The sequence below is a fragment of the Alexandromys fortis genome, unplaced genomic scaffold (genome assembly GCF_014885135.2).
Source record: "Alexandromys fortis isolate MF-2015 unplaced genomic scaffold, M_Fortis_MF-2015_v1.1 scaffold_11, whole genome shotgun sequence".
Taxonomy (NCBI): Eukaryota; Metazoa; Chordata; class Mammalia; order Rodentia; family Cricetidae; genus Alexandromys; species Alexandromys fortis.
Window position 1 is genome coordinate 4,908,369 of NW_026067912.1, and position 13,913 is coordinate 4,922,281.

Sequence of the window (13,913 nt, forward strand, 5' to 3'; positions counted from 1 at the left end):
ACCAATTATAAAACTGACGGTTACTGCTAGGGTATACATGCCAAGATTGTTTCATTGGGGTTATTGTACCATGTTAGTGGTTGTGGTTCATAGGCATCATAGCTGGGTAAGAATATTGGTTACTTCTCCACTTTGGAAGTTTATATAGCACCTTTTTGAATGATGGCTGTTGCTTCTAAAGAAGAAGGCTTTTGGTCAGTTCTAAATTGTAGCCATCTGGAACCTCTTTTTGAAACTTATGGTTTCTTCAGCAGTAGGGCTTCACCTTCCAATCTGGGGGAAAACTAAGGGCAATAGCAATAGACTGTAATTGAAACATTTATAGAGGGACAATAGTAAAATAGATTTCTCCATGGATAAAAATACATGATCAGTTGAGAAACTTTCATGCTTTGAGAAAATCATTACTATGTAGCCAAATAGGACAGATATAGTCACCCTGGGATGTGAAAGCTTCAAAGTCTTACTAAGATTGCATTTTTCTTATCATATATTTTCTTTTGTTTAAATTTCTCATATCTTTATATTTTTACTATGAGAATAAGAGATGCACCAGCCTTCCTATCCTTTTAGTAAACATACCTCAACCTTGCAAATTGCCACTTCATATATTTTTATCTTTAAACAATGCAGAGCACTAGGCCTCCTCATATATCCTTGTGAGTCTGTCATTATCATCTTCATCAAGAAGTCATCTCTTGAATGACCAGAGAGCCAATTAACCTGATTCTGAGGACAATTTGTATTTGAAGAGCCTCGAAAAATGGGCTTTAGAGAAGAAATGTGAAAAATGTTGGTTTGATTAATTTAATTACTAAAGGTGAAACTTGGCAAAAATAAATATGGACTCTTCTCTGTAGTAGATTGACTTGTCTTTCTCCTGAGGCTAAGCTTTCCCATCCAAGAGCTCTCAGACACACACCCTGCTGTGATATAATGGGATCCTGAGAAACTGGGTTACTAAGTATTTCTAGAAACCTAAGGAAGATTCTTTAATCTTTTAACCAGCAGAGCCTCAAGTGACTATGATGAAGAGTTTTCTTTTTTACTATTCGGAATCATATGTTCTCATTTCTTCTTTCCTTAAGAGAAATAACTCCATAGAATTTTTTACCTGACCTGGAAAAAAAAAAGAACCGAATTATGCAATTATGCAATTATGCAACATTTAGTTTCTAAACAAGAGACCTTTCAGTATTTGATCTTGGACATTGGCTCATATGATGTTTCTTTAGCTGGCTTGTGATACATTAAAAACAAAACAAAATAGAACAAACAAATTTAAAAAAAAACCCAAGCAAACCAGAGTAACGCCTTCCAACCAAACCTCAAAAGGTAAATGTGCCCTAGTTCACACTTCTACTCTACAGCGAGAATCAAAGCAGAAGTCTAGCGCAGAGTGCTTCCCTACAATCAGTGGTCCGGAAGTGCGCTCCTTACTAAAACAGTTCAAGTTGGCATCAAAGAGCTCCAGTTAGCTTATGCATTGCTTTGTGATTTTGAAATGATCTTTGGCTGGGATTTCAACTACCCCACTTATGAAGTACGGGCATTGGATTAAATGTTCCCTGAGAATCTCCATTTTTCCGCATATCATCTTACCTTCTTTCATTCGTTTGTTTGTTTGTTCGTTCATTGGTTCCTTCCTTCCTTCTTTCTTTTTTTTTTTTTTTCAGACAGGGTTTTCCTGTGTAGCATTAGTCCAGAACTGTTTAGGCCAGGCTGGCCTCAACTTTACAGAGATCTGCCTGCATCTGCTTCCTGAGTGCTAGGATTAAAGATGATATTGGTAAATATTAGTATTTTAAGACTGGATGGTATTCTATTGGTTCTATTAATTATGTAAGTCTCTTTGGGGATGCTGCCTATATGAGATGGCATATACCCATATTCGTTAAAAAGATATTTTTTGAGTGCTTTAAAGTTTAAGTTTCATGATTTTTTTGTTCTCTCTCTCTCGCTCGCTCACTTGCTCTCTCTTCCTTTTTCCTTATGGGATATACGAATATTGAGAAACATGGTTCTATAACTTTTTTAATACTTAAATTATCTATTGTTGCTTTTCTATTGTTTTTGTGGAAATAATAATTCAAATTTGAGATCAGTAAAAGAGAAGACAGTTGAACCATGTCTTATAATGTACCTTTCTACTGCCTGTAGTTTTACGCTACAGGTAGTGAGTATCTAGTAAATCAGTAATGTTAGTCCAGATGAAGGGTACCCAATTAGCTACTGAAAACATTTTCTGTAAAAGGTGTGAAACTCAAATAAGTGAAAACATACTTTTTATGAGCATGTCATTTATATTTTAGAGTAATACATTGCTAATATAACTGTAGTGTCCTATTAAATGTTTATATATTAATATTACAAGCTACGCAAATGCATAATCCCCTTCTCCAATTTCTTTGCTCAGTGCCTGACTTACTACAGCAAGAATGGTGATGCTTTCTGTCAATATTTGTATTGGAAGATAGCTTAAGAATTACTCTCTATCATATAATAGAAGGATTATGTACTTAAAGGTAATATGTTTTTAAAGAGCTAAAATCATTCATGTCACTGTTTGGGCGCTAAGTTTTGCTGGGTGGTAGTGGCTCATGCCTTTAATTGTAGCACTCAAGGTGTCTGTGAGTTCGAGGCCAGCCTGGTCTACAAGAGCTAGTTTCAGGGCAGACTGCAAAGCTACAGAGAAACCTTGACTCTAAAAACAAAACAAAACAAAAAAAGGATTAAAATCAGAGACAAGAGTCTTTACTAAGCCATATATAAGAGATAAAAGTAACATATAAACATTTGGAAATGGTCTCTTCTCACAATGATTGTTTTCTTTCAGAAATTCATTTGGCAAGGTAGAGATTATAAGACTTGTGTATAAATAATTGTAAAACCTGCGGTCCTGATAAGCAAGACAATTTTCTTCAGGTCCAGGCACACAAAGACACCTGTGAAAAGTGACTCCTCAGGTAGAAATCTATTTTTTTTTTACTTACTTACTTAATTATTTTCCCCAGTTAGATCACTGTTTCCCTTTCCTTCCTCCTCTCCTCAAAGTCTCTCCCCACAATCGCCACTCCTCCCCTTACCCACCCCTCCTCCCCATACCTGCCCCTCCTCCCCTTACCCACCCCTCCTCCTTTCCAGGGAAAGGGTGACTTCCTTTGAACACAGGACTGTAAAGATTCTCACTGATGCTGTCACCATTTGTTCTGTAGTCTGAGTGACAGAACTTCAGAGAAAATGTCCTTGGCTTCTGCCGTAATACTTGAAGTGTACCGTGGCAAGTGCACGATAAGATGCTTCTCAGTAGCTGGGACAGTGGAACCTGGGGAAACGTGCCTTCCTGAATAAGGGCACAGAATTGTACAGGCTGTGCTTTTATTCTAGGACAGAGAGGGATCTGCAAAGTGGCAGAGAGATCACATATTTGTTAGCATGGAAGTTAAAAAGTGTTAGTGTGAAGATGAGGTAAAACGAAAGCCAGACCTTCACTCTCATGTGTCTAAAGAGAACACAAATTGAATTCCCATAACTGATTTCCTCCAATAGGAGCTTTCTTCTATTATTAGTCTAACATCTCTCAACTCATGACATAGTTGTTTTATGAAACTGTTAATAAATACTCATCTTTCTTTTTTATTTAGTTCAGGAACTGACTGATGTACTCTTTGATCTTGACCTGTCTTAATTCATGTTCAGAATGATGCTAGTTCTTCTTCCCCTCAGCTTAGTACTGATGCACATCCATTTCTAGGCAGTCTTACCTATTTTTCTCAAATAGCTCATCCTTTTTTACCCTCTGTATTGGTTCCAAAATGTGTCATTCAATAAGGTAAATATTTTTACTTATTTTTTTTCATTTACATACCAACTCTAGTTTTCCCTCCTTCTGCTTTGTCCTACCCATGTCACCTTCCCACCTTTGACCCACTCCTCAGAGGGGCAAATCCTCCCTTGGGGAGTCAATAAAGTCTGGCATACCAAGTTGATGCAGGACCAAGGCCCTCCCCCTGTATCAAGGCTGAGCAAAATATTCCACTATAGGGAACGGGCTCCAAATATCCAGTTCATGTATTTGGCATATGTCCGGTAGCACTGGCAGCCCCTCCTCCAACAAATCAAAACTGTCACCCACATTCAGAGTCCCATGCAGGTTCCATAGCTGTCCACAGTTCATGAGCTCCCATAAGCTTGGGTCAGCTATCTATAGTTTTCCCCATCATGATCTTGATCTCCCCCCAGCCCCACCCCCCGCTCGTGTGATCTCTCATTTCTTTCTTCAGCTGAATTCCAGGTGCTCAACCCAGAGCTTGGCTTAGGTCACTGCATTTGCTTCCATCAGTTACAGGTTCTATGATAACAATTAAGGTAGTCACTAATCTGGTTGACTACAAGGGAAGGCTGGTTAAGGCATCTTGTCCGCTATTGTTAGGAGTCTTAGCTAGGCTCATCCTTGTGGATTCCTAAAAATTTCCCTAGCACTACGTCATTTTCCTAACCCCATAAGGGCTCCTTCTATCAATATCTCTTTCATTGTTCTCCCTCTCTGTCCCTCCCCCAACTAGAACTAGAACCAGCACTTTTGAGTTCTTTAGTAGTTTGAGAAATGTAGAATTGGGAAATAAGGTGATAACTTAGTTTATGCTTTTCTTCCAATAATGCAGAAAACAAAAACATAAGGAAAATAAGGTAAGCCTCATGAATTATTCCTTCTATGTAGTAGCTCCACTTCCAAATCACGGAGATCTTTACATTTCTTAGAAACAATTTAAAACAGCATTTTCTTAAAGTTGTCTTACACCTGTCAGAATGGCAAAAATCAAAAACACCAATGATAGCCTTTGCTGGAGAGGTTGTGGAGAAAGAGGTACACTCATCCATTGCTGGTAGGAATGCAAACTTGTGCAACCACTCTGGAAAGCAGTATGGAGGTTTCTCAGGAAATTCAGGATCAACCTACCCATGGACCCAGCAATACCACTCTTGGGAATATACGCAAGAGAGGCCTTATCATACAACAAAAGTATATGCTCTACTATGTTCATAGCAGCATTGTTTGTAATAGCCAGAACCTGGAAACAACCTAGATGCCCTTCAATTGAAGAATGGACGAAGAAAGTATGGAATATATACATATTAGAGTACTACTCAGCAGTAAAAAACAAGGACTTCTTGAAGTTTGCAGGCAAATGGATGGAAATAGAAAACACTATCCTGAGTGAAGTAAGCCAGACCCAAAAAGAGGAACATGGGATATACTCACTTGTATTTGGTTTCTAGCCATAAATAAAGGACATTGAGCCTATAATTTGTGATCTTAGAGAAGCTAAATAAGAAGGAGAACCCAAAGAAAAACATTTAGGCATCCTCCTGAATATTAACCTTCATCAGGCGATGAAAGGAGACAGAGACCCACATTGGAGCACCGGACTGAAATCTCAAGGTCCAAATCAGGAGCAGAAGGAGAGAGAGCAAGAGCAAGGAACTCAGGACCGCGAGGGGTGCACCCACACACTGAGACAATGGGGATGTTCTATCGGGAACTCACCAAGGCCAGCTGGCCAGGGTATGAAAAAGCCTGGGTTAAAACCGGTCTCACTGAACATAGCGGACAATGAGGACTATTGAGACCTCAAGAACAATGGCAATGGGTTTTTGATCCTACTGCACCTATTGGTTTTGTGGGAGCCTAGGCAGTTTGGATGCTCACCTTACTAGACCTGGATGGAGGTGGGTGGTCCTTGGACTTCCCACAGGGCAGGGAACCCTGATTGCTCTTTGGGCTGACGAGGGAGGGGGACTTGACTGAGGGAGGGGGAGGAAAAGGGGAGGCGGAGGTGGGGAAGAGACAGAAATCTTTAATAAATAAATAAATAAACAAATAAATAAATAAATAAATAATGGGAAAAAATAAAACAGCATTTTCTTTAGATGATTATTTTCCTAGTGTAAAAAAATGTGTCTGATCCTGAGCACATTTGAGATTTCATTAGATTAAAATTAGTTTTTTCCAGGTTATTGAAATCCTTTTGACTTTGAGCATTTACAAAGCAATCTATCCAAGACAACAATAATCCTTTTCTCTAAAGATATTATTAGGAAAGTCATTCTTTTTTCTTTTCAATGGTCAGAGTCTCAGAGCACGTGGGATAAAGTATGGGCTAACTGTATCCTCATGGTGAATGATCAAGATAGGTACTTCTACCCATCTTATTATGTAGATCTCAAACATCTGTTCTCTTACGGCATCAACTGGAAGAATTTATATACAGTGTTTCAGACTCTATATAGAGACACACTTTTCGAACAATGTAGCTAAAAGGCACCCATCATTTTGTCCCATTTCTGATCCTAACAATCTTTGTAATACTGCAATTCTGTATCTGCTGACGACAAAGCTGTCTGCTGCATAAGGGAGGCGACATCTGCAGTGGGAAGATTCTGCCTTGGCATATGGCCTGCATATTGCACAATTATTCTCCCTGTGGGGACAAATCCTTGCAAGGTTCAAACCTTGACATAGGCATTGGTTAGCTGGAAAATCTAAAGCAAAGAATTCACCTTTTGATATGCTGATTCTCCATCTCTGAAAAGAACATCAAAAGGAGTAATTTTGATGTTTGGAAAAATATTGCATTGTTCATCATAGCTTTTGGAAGATAAATACCCCTTAATAATACTTTTATTTTATTGTTTTCTTCCTCCTTTACTTTCTTGTTCTCTTCATCGTATCTTTAGATTCCTATTTTTAGTAATATTAAAATTATCTAAATTTTAATAACAATAGAAAAAGCAGTTGTGATTATCCTTAGGTCCTGTTATCTTTAGGTTACTAGATTAAGGCCTCTGATGTGGGAGTGTCATATATCAATCTGTTGATTTCATTGGTTAAGTTATAATAAACCAACTGCTTGGCCTCAGCTTAGAACATAGATGGGAGGAGTAAACAGAATAGAATTCTGGGCGGAAGAGGAAGTGAGGTCAGACTCTGCTCTGCTCCTGGAGACTCAACAGCTCTGCTCTCTGGAGCAGAGACACCAAGATGGACGGAGGCTAGACTCTTCCAGGTAAGCGCACCTTGGGGTGCTTACACGCATCATTAGAAATGGGCTAGTCCAGGTGCGAGAATTAGCCTGTAAGGGCTAGAGTTCATGGGCCAAGCAGTTCTTAAATGAATACAGTTTGTGTGTTGTTATTTCGGGCATAAGCTAGCCAAGCGGCCGGGGTGTTGGGGACACAGCCCCGCCGCCGCTTCCTATTTCAACAGGCCTCTTTGCTATTATTATTTTGAAATTCATGCATCTGTGTGCTGCATTGCCAATTTTCTCCTTATTTTTTAAATGCTTATGATATTAAATAACTTTATCTTTCAAAACATTATGAAGAAAGTGAGTTAATTAAACTTTGCAAAGGAAAAGAGACAGTATCTTTTCCATCTGACTGAATAGTCTACAATAAGATGAGACTCTTCCAGAATTAATTAATTCTCTGTCTCCTGCCCTCCTCTTCTTTCCTGAGATATTCTTCCTCTAACATCTTCACACAAGGGCAGAGCAGTCATCCTCAGTTGATAAAGACCTTCCATGAGCCCCTTAATGAAAGGAGCTATCGTCCACGACTGTCATATTTTATTTTTCTCCCTTTAATTTACCATCATAGAGTTTATATCTAGCTTGAATAGATAGTAAGGTATTTGACTTTTTCCCCCTTGTTTCATAATCTAGGGATGCAGTAAAAAAAGAGAGAAATTATCAAATAATTGCCCCAGTCAGTGCTGAATTTCTCGTAATGAAAACAGTATCTGCTCCAGGGAAAATGTTCAGTAGATGGGGAAATCAATGTTAAGTGATCCGGTATCACATGTAGGTGAAGGAATTCTCAGGTTATCTTGTTCATCTTTTTCCTTAGTTAATTTGCTTCTGGTGTCACTATCTTCATTTTCATCCTGTCAAAAATTGCGCTTTTCCTAATATCTCTTTCAAGTTAATGGTTTATAAATTGCTACTGTTTCATACATGCTAGCAGAAGAAATACAATTCCTAGGGCAAAGAAAGGATTTTGTTGTAAAGTCAGCAGCCAGTAAGCATCAGCTTTGCTTCATTTGCTCTTCCCCCATGTCTCACTGAGAGATATGAGGAAGGCTAGACTGAACGCCACAAGTGCTAATCCCAGGAGAGTAACCTCAATGGATTCCAGCCGTTTTCTATTATTATTTTAATCACAAAGAGAGATTATATACTTTTCTCCAGAAGGAAATGTTGTTCTGCCTTCTAAGGTGATAGGAAATCTTACTATTGGAAGAAAGATTGTCTTTATCTTCCAAGGAATTTATTACAAACTCTCTGATACAAGCTAATCTGGCATAAAGGAAGGCCAAGTCTCTGTTTATAAGACAGCAAAGGTTGCAGATGCATTTAGAGGTTACAACTCAATCGGTTCTACTAAGTCTTAAGTTTCAAACTAATGTCTACAGTGCTCATTTGGAGGTAACCTTCTGTATGTCTCTTGAGAGCAATTGATTACTCCTGGCCACCAAGAAACTGCCAAGTTATTAAATAATAAAATACAAACCCTCTAACTCTAAATGAAAACTTCTCTATTCAGCCTAAAGTTGATGAGAACCACCTTTAAGCAGTATTAGTGGCTAGGCTAATGTTTCTCAGAGATGTCTCCCTTAATGTAACAGTTAAGCCTCCTGGGTCTGTTCTGACAGATTTAGGGATATTAAATCACACCAGAGAAGTTAATCCATGTTTACACTAAAAATATCTCCAAGTGTGAGTGACAGTTGTTGTTATTTTTAGAGATCAGAATTTCCTTAATCAGAATGGACTGGACTCCTGAACCTCTGGATCAAAAATATGCTTCTCGTAACAAATAATATAGTCAGAGTCGGTGTGCATGGGGTCAGAATGAGCAAGAAATGCCTAGTTAAAAATTCAGACATCAATATCCAAGCTGTCAAGTTTAAATCTTCTTGGCAAGATTCTGGCTTTATACACATGGGTGGATGTAAGCTAAAATAGCCTTTTGATCAATGTTGGGGTTAGTATACAAAGTATCGTTACTCAAGGAAGAAACAGAAGCCAGGAAAGCGCACAGGATTTACCCCTATAACACTGCCATGTTTGTTACCTGTTGAATAAGATTGTCCTTAGGGAAAACGTTCTTCATGGGGTGCAGCATTTACACAGCTACTTTAGGAACTCTCGAATGGTGGGAGCATGAAGAACTACCACCCTGAGGAAAAATATTCCAATGGCAAAGATCTCTATTGAAGGTACTCACAGTGTCCTATGGCTTGAATTATTTATATCTAACCCAGCATTATGAGTAATTGCTGTAAACTCATCCTATAGATTTTCAAGCTGAGTTCCAGAGAGAGAGAGGAGAGAGAGAGGAGAGAGAGAGGAGAGAGAGAGAGAGAGAGAAGAGTTTTTTCTTATATGAAGCAGTGATAACAACATAACAGATATACAGGGGATACTGTCAGCAATTTAGTTGTCTTTTTTGTTTTGAGACAGAGTCTCACTATGTATCTCTGACTGGCTTGGAACTTGCTATGTAGGCAATGATAGACTCAACTTCATAAAGATCTGCCCAGCTCTGTCTCCCACATACTGGGGTGAATAGGGAGTGCTACCAAGTTTAATTCTTACTAACATTTTAGAAATTTTCATTAAATATCATAGGCCAGACATTAGGCTAGGTAATTTATCTGAATTATGTTTTTATCCCTAAATTATACTGTATAAAGCTATACTTTCAACACAGAAAAAAATAGATAATCATAAATAGTTAAGTGTATATTAACACCTCGCTGCATTGTTACCTTCCTTTGCACAATGACATTGGAAAACTGACATTTTTTTTTTCTTGAAAATGAAACAAACATTTATGTCTCTATAAGCACTGAACTTGTATATAACATGTTTTGAAGTGATAAGAACAAAGGAATGTATGGAGTTTAAACTTATTATTCATCTTATGGTCTGTTCCGTATGGGATAGTGTGGGAATCAAACCCACGTGAGACGAAAAATTATCCTTGATAGGAGTTTGGAGCTGTTTGTTTACATAATCCTTATGCAAGACCACGAAGTCAATCTTATATATCTTTCCATGTAAGAGATAAAAGGTGATTGACTTAACGGTGAGATGAGAGAGGACTTGCCAAGTAACAGACAGAGGAGTGGGCAAAGAACTCTGGTACCCGTCATCATGGCACTAACAGACTTAAGCATATGCTCCCCAGGATATTTACAAGCATAGAACAATTCCTTCTCCTGAAAAAAATAAAAAAAAGTGACTGTATATCACCACACTGGCAGTGCTGACAAAATGATATGATATTTATAGTACATGCTGGAGTGCATTTCTTATTCAAATATTTGGTCCATTGATTGTCATTTTCATGCATTTGCTGTTGAATTTTAGGGACCTATATGCGTGCTCTTTGGAGGAGTCACTGAGATTCTGAACTAAACCTATTTCTGAAGGGATGTGTTACTCCTGGATGACAAAAGAAGTGAGTATGAGCTTCTAGCACCACGCAGTCACTTCCTCCTCAGCTTCCCAGGGTGTATGAAATCTCAGCAGTTCTGAGAAGCCAGCTTTCCCTGGGTGATAATTATAACAAAACTGTCTTTGCAAAATGTTCAGACTTCTGGAATTTCAAATGAACTCTGGATGTCATTGAATTACTATGCCTGTATCCAGAAATCTAAATCACATTTTTATATTATTTTGCTGTTGTTTTGTCTTTGAAAATTGAAAAAGTTATATCCACTAACAACATAGGAAGGGACAGATAAAGGCATGTGTGTGCGCAGGAGGTGTAGGACTGGAGGAAGGGCTCAGTCCTTAAATACATGTCCTGCTTTCCCAGAGGATACAAGCTTAGTTCCCAGTGCCCACGTGGAGGAACTCATAACACCAGTAACTCCAGTTTCAGGGACGTGAAGCCCTCTGGCACACTCTTTTTATCTTCACAGGTACATGCACTCATATGTACACATACCTACCAATCACTCACCCACATATACACAAGGACACATATAAAAATTATCTTAAAAGCCAAAGAGTAATCCCTATATAGCTATAGATAATTTTAGGTATTAAAATGTATATCCCAGGCTTGGCAGAAGCCCGATATTCCTGCCTTCATCTCAGATAAGTTGGGATGAAAGACAGGCATCATCATGACCCACTTAACTTGTATATTATAGGTATTTTGTAAATTGACAATCATTATATTTGGATTTTTCCTTTTGAATAACAATGCATTCATTGTATATACATTTTTCTTGCCAATGAATAAATATTTACGTCATTTATAAAGTTCTATACAAAATTAGTGATGTAAATATATCCAAATATATTCAGTAATTCTTCTACTTTTATACATTTTGAGTGTTCCCGTGATAGCTTTATATTAATATTCCACCTAGGTATATGATTTCTCATTTGAATTAATTGTTTATTAAATAGGTTTCTGAAACTGGGTGCAGATTTTGATTTTTGAATGAATTGCCATGGATGTTAACTAACTTCCCACTAATATTAAGTACTATTTACCACCAATTATTAGTCTTTTATTATTTAAACAGCCATGGCATCATATAGGTTCAGTTTGCCTTTCCATGACAACAATTTCAATCAAATGCTTATTTCTGTGTTCACTGAGCAAATGCAAACACTGCTCATTGTTTTATCATTTCATGCTCTAGATTTCTGTCTTTTTAATGCAAGTTTCTCTTTTTCTACAAGGAATCTGTTTTAATTTCTGGGTATAAAATAATTCTAAAGAGTTTACTTGGATTTGCCTTGGTTTGGTTCATTTTACCTTGTCACTTATATATCACTCCATGTATTATTTAATAAATAATGTCAGTTTGGAAAACTATTCATATAGAATCCAGTTTCTACAGGGTCTTTAATTTTAGAGTCTCCATTTCTTCATAACTGTGCAAGCCTCCATTAAAAATAGCTATTGAGTTATAGTTAGCAAGTTCCATGCACATTTTTATATAAAACAGAATAAATGTATGCTCATTTTCCCTGCCTACAACAATTTTGATATTGTTCATATCAATTCCTTCAGTAAACTATTTGATCAACTCAGATTCTTAATAAAAAAAATCAAACTAAACAGAGCATTGAATGCCATTTCTTTTATATGAACGAGGTTCTAATACTCTGAAGCAATAAATATCTATGAAGATATATATTCTGCCAAGGGTCACCAGAAAGTGATGCTATGGGCCTTATGACAATATGTTTTTGTAAGGTGTGATAATAAGTAGAGAAATCTCAAATTTAGTATTAGATTTGGAAGCTAGATAAAGAACAATGATCTATACAAAGGAAACTACTGAAATCTTTCTATACAAAATTGATATATACACTTTAAATTACCTTTGGTGAAAGATGTGTTTTTTGCATTTATATAGATTTTTATAAATATTTGATATCATATACTCTGAAAACTATTTCTAGTTATAGAATGATGCTTTGTATAGCATCAACTTTAAAATAATGTTTTAAAAGGAAAGCATGTCTTGAAAATGATCCAATTCATGAACATTTTTATTGGGTTTAAGAAGCATTCGGTGCTTAACTTTGGGTCTCACACTCTTAATTTTCTGGGACTACGTGCTGGCACAAAGAAAATACTGGTCTATCTTCTGTTGTAGACTGATTGTTGCTATTATTTGTTATTTTTACTTTACTTGTGTTGTGACATATTGTTTAGAGTTAAATTTTACTTTGGTTTTAGCAAATATAAGCAGTAGTAGCACATTTTACAGGGCATTCTTTTAAGTCTGTGGAATCTTCTCTGAGCGTGTGCATACAATGTTTAGAAACCAGGCTTGTACTTGGGCTCCCTTAAGCTTTGGACAAAGACTTTCTGAACCTTGTCTGACCTTCACCATCCATGTTCCTCCAAGCCACAGGGCAATTCCACAAAACTCAATGACTTGTTTGTGAGCCTGACAAAAATTTCTCCAGGCAGTGAAGTCATGATTTAAACATATGGCTGTCAGACTAACTTAGGACAGTTCAATCTGTAAAATAGCTAGTTTTCCTAGAGGTATGAAGTCTCAAGGTCATCGGGAGAGGAACAAGAGTGTTTCAACATGGTTCAAAGGCCTAATGAAGAAAAACACAGAACAGCAGTCTAGCCAAGCTGCTTTTAAGACACCCTTTCTGTATTCTGGCTTCATTCTGCGTTAACATATGGGAAGACGACAGACATGACTAAGTTTATATTAGTATACATAAAGACATGTAAGCCAGAATTAAAAAATTGCTTTATTTCCAGTATAACAGTTGATATTTGTGTTTAATTTCAGTTTAAAGTCATGGATAAGTTTGACTTGATCCAACATAGAGAGACTTTTCTTGCTACAACATGTCCAAAGTTTAAATAACAATATGGGAACTCCAAAATAGTATTCCAGATTCTTAGTTCTATTTAGCAAAAGTGGCCTTTCAGTTTCCGAGTTAACTGAGTTCAATCTAAGTGCCTTGTCTTGCAATGACCCTTCTGGACTTTGGTGAATTGCTGCTCACTTGACAAATATCTCTCCCAACTGTTAGAAAAAGAGCTAACAAGAGCAGATTATATCTCCCACACTCTGATTGATTTATCATTTCATCTCCCTGATGTGGGAGTCCCCTCTGTGTGTTGCTTTTACTGGTTAATGAATAAAGAAACTGCCATGGCCTGATAGGGCAGAACTTAGGTAGGCAGAGAAGACAGAACTGAATTCTGGGAGGAAGAAATCAGAGTCAGAGATAGCAGCCATGAAGCCACCAAAGACAGATGTTGGGAATTTTACCCGGTAAACCATTGCCATGTGGCGATACACAGATTAATAGAAATGGGTTAAATTAAGATGTAAGAATTAG